Source organism: Bos indicus, chromosome 29 (genome assembly GCF_029378745.1).
Source record: "Bos indicus isolate NIAB-ARS_2022 breed Sahiwal x Tharparkar chromosome 29, NIAB-ARS_B.indTharparkar_mat_pri_1.0, whole genome shotgun sequence".
Lineage (NCBI taxonomy): Eukaryota > Metazoa > Chordata > Mammalia > Artiodactyla > Bovidae > Bos > Bos indicus.
Window position 1 is genome coordinate 27,855,224 of NC_091788.1, and position 3,192 is coordinate 27,858,415.

A 3,192-nucleotide genomic window follows, 5' to 3' on the forward strand; every position below is an offset into this window, starting at 1 on the left:
CTCTTTATCACCAGTATGAGGAATAATGCTAGGTATGTACTGCGACATTTGCTATATGAATAACCAAGAGAATGAATATAGGAATGGATGTATGATTATTCATCAATTCCATGGTCCTCAGAATGCATAACGAGCCATAGGCCTTTGAAAAGTGATATCCACTGAATGAATTACATTCAAATGGAAGTATTCTAATCATTATAATGCAAATGATTTTTTTTTTTTTTTTAAGTTTTCTTACTCTGCTAAAACGCAGCTATTGCAGCCAAGGTAGCACTAACTTTTAAAGAAGCTGTACTCTTATTTTATTGACTCTGTTGTCATTAAAAGTTCTTGATTCTCTACAATTAACCAGTCTTTTCCTCTCATCATTTTGGTAAAAGTATAAATTTTATATTATCCATGTACATTTTAATCTCATTAATTGTGCTCATCATTCCAGCTTCTGGAGGTCTTTGAGAATCATCATTGTTTCACCCACTAAATTAGTTGTTATCTCAACTTCATACCAGTCGCAAACCCAATTAAAAGTTTTTCAGTATTCTTATTCAAGTCATTGAACAAGGACAAAAAAAATCATTTAGCTTGACCCCGGCCACTTCATGCATATACCTCTAAAATCCCCTTACTTAAGAGTAGAATAAAATGGAAGTTATGCACTGATGCCCAAAATGATGTGGCAAGGCAAGGAACCACCAAGGAGGTTGTGCTTCTGATCTTGAAGAAGGCTAGATTCCTGCACCAGAGGGAAATGGTGGATACAGGCAAAGTCACAAGGTGATAAAAACAAACAAACAAACAAAAAAAACCACTGTGATTCATACAGAGGGTGGGTGGGAAAGAGCTATATACAATTCCAGGAGAAAAGAAACAGCATTTCCCTCATTAAACTGATTATTCTAATACAAAATAAAGTAAGCTCAATTCCCCAAGCTGGAACCACACTCTACTAGACTTTTAATGGATTAGTTATGGCTTAAGTGATAGCCTCCAAAGAAAGGCGATGTGAGATTTTAGGTTAGTTATAATCGATCTTAACTGAATATGATAAGACTAGGCTAACTTTGACAACTGTTACCTTGACCTCTTCACCCTAAACATGCTTTCCCCTCCTCCCACACACACCACAAACCACCTGTGTGTGGTTCTTTATTATAAGTACTGCAACCCGCACAGCTCTGTCATGATACCGATATTCTCAATATTTCAATATATTGGCTTTCAGCCAGAAAAAAAAAAAAAAAGCTTCCCTTGGAAGTTTAAAGATACCTCTATTCCTGCCCTTCAAGACGTTGAATAAGTTAACATTATCTCTTTTCAAAGACAACCCTAAATCCATTCCTTATTTATCAAGCACTTTCAAAATTAATATCTTCAACAAATTCTTTTTTGTTTTTCTTGTTCATGTGCCCTCCCTCTTCTGTTAAATCCTATTCCTAGAATACAAGTAAAATTTCCAAAGATTATATTGGCTATTACTTATTGTTTGATAAAAAATGACCAAAATGCCTCAAACATTCTCAAGTACAAATATATATTTCATAATTAACAGTGAATTTTGTCTCTACAGGAGAGAAAGAAATAACACAGAGCTCATGAAAACTTTTCATTTGGTTCACTTCATCGTCCTCTCTGTGAAAATCTCCTCTGTTGGGGTGACTACTTTTCCCCAAGCAACTTCCTCAGTGCATTCTTCACGTCCTTGTTCCTTAAGTTGTAGATCAAGGGGTTCAGCACAGGGATCACGGTGGTGTAGAACACGGAGGACACATTCTCCTGCTCCATAGTATTGCTACAAGGGGAACTGAAGTGCATAAATGTTATAGACCCTAAAAAGACACCCACAGCCATGAGATGAGACCTACAAGTGCCAAAGGCTTTCAACCATCCCTTGAGTGAATACAGAGGATGCTAGAGAGGATGAAAGAATAAGAGATGAGTACAGCCAGTATCAGTGACAAGGTATTAACTCCTCAGATGATAAATGACACTATCTCATTAATGTGGGTGCTAGAGCAAGAGAGACTGAACAAAGGAAAAAATATCACAAAAATAATGACTGATAATATGAGACCCACAGAAGGACAACATTGACATGCGGGTAGTATCAACTGTGGCCCCAAACAAGCCCAGTGAATATACTACACCCATCATTATGGAACAGACCCTATGGGACATGATAATATTGTAAAACAGTGGGCTGCAGATTGCAACATAATGAACATATACCATGGCAGTGAGAAGATAACCTTCTACTATTACAAAAATAAGGAAGAAGTAAAGCTGGGCCATGCATTCCAGGAAGGAAATAATATTATTTTCTAACACAAAGTTCACCAGCATCTTTGGAGTAATGACAGAGGAGTAGCAGAGATCAGTGAATAACAAATGTCTGAGAAAATAGTACATTGGAGAGTGAAGTTGAGAACTGATAGAGATTAAGAGGATCATGCCCAGGTCCCCCACCACTGTGACAACATATATTCCAAGGAACAGGAGGAAGAGTGGCAATTGAAGCTCTGGGCATTTTGTTATCCCTTCAAGGATAAATTCACTCCCTGAAGAATGGTTTAGTCATTCCTTACAAAATATTATCTGCAGAAAGAAGTGAGACAAAATAGGTACATTCGAGTTATTTTCTGATTCCCAAAGCAACATGACAGGTCCTGTCTTGATTGGGTCCATCTTTCATCTGTCCCTTTACTTCATCCTTTCCAGTGATCTCTTAAAAGCTCAAGGACGCGGTATTGATGAACCTATTTGCAGGGCAGGAGTAGAGATACAGACATAAAAAGTGGACTTGTGGACACAGCTGGGGAAGCAGAGGGTGGGATGAATTGAGAAAGTAACACTGGCATATATACAATACCATGTGTAAAATGGGCTTCCCTGATGGCTCATCTGATGAAGAATCTGCCTGCAATGTGGGAGACCTGGGTTCGATCCCTGGCTTGGGAAGATCGCCTGGAGAAGGGAATGGCTACCCATTCCCTTCTGGCCTGGAGAATTCCATAGACTGTCTAGTCCATGGGATTGCAAAGAGTCAGACATGACTGAGCGATTTTTGCTTTCATGTGTACAATAGATAGCTAGTGGGAAGCTATCCATTTTACACATGGTTGTGTATATATGTCAGTGCTACTTTCTCAGTTAGTATAGCCAGCATTGTAGAGCCCAGCCTGGCACTCTGTG

General features: G+C 38.6%; 1 pseudogene; it reads right to left on the reverse strand.

The window, feature by feature from the left end:
- Nucleotides 1-1,659: 1,659 nt before the first annotated feature.
- Nucleotides 1,660-2,574, reverse strand: LOC139180583 (olfactory receptor 8D2-like; annotated as a pseudogene).
- Nucleotides 2,575-3,192: the final 618 nt, after the last annotated feature.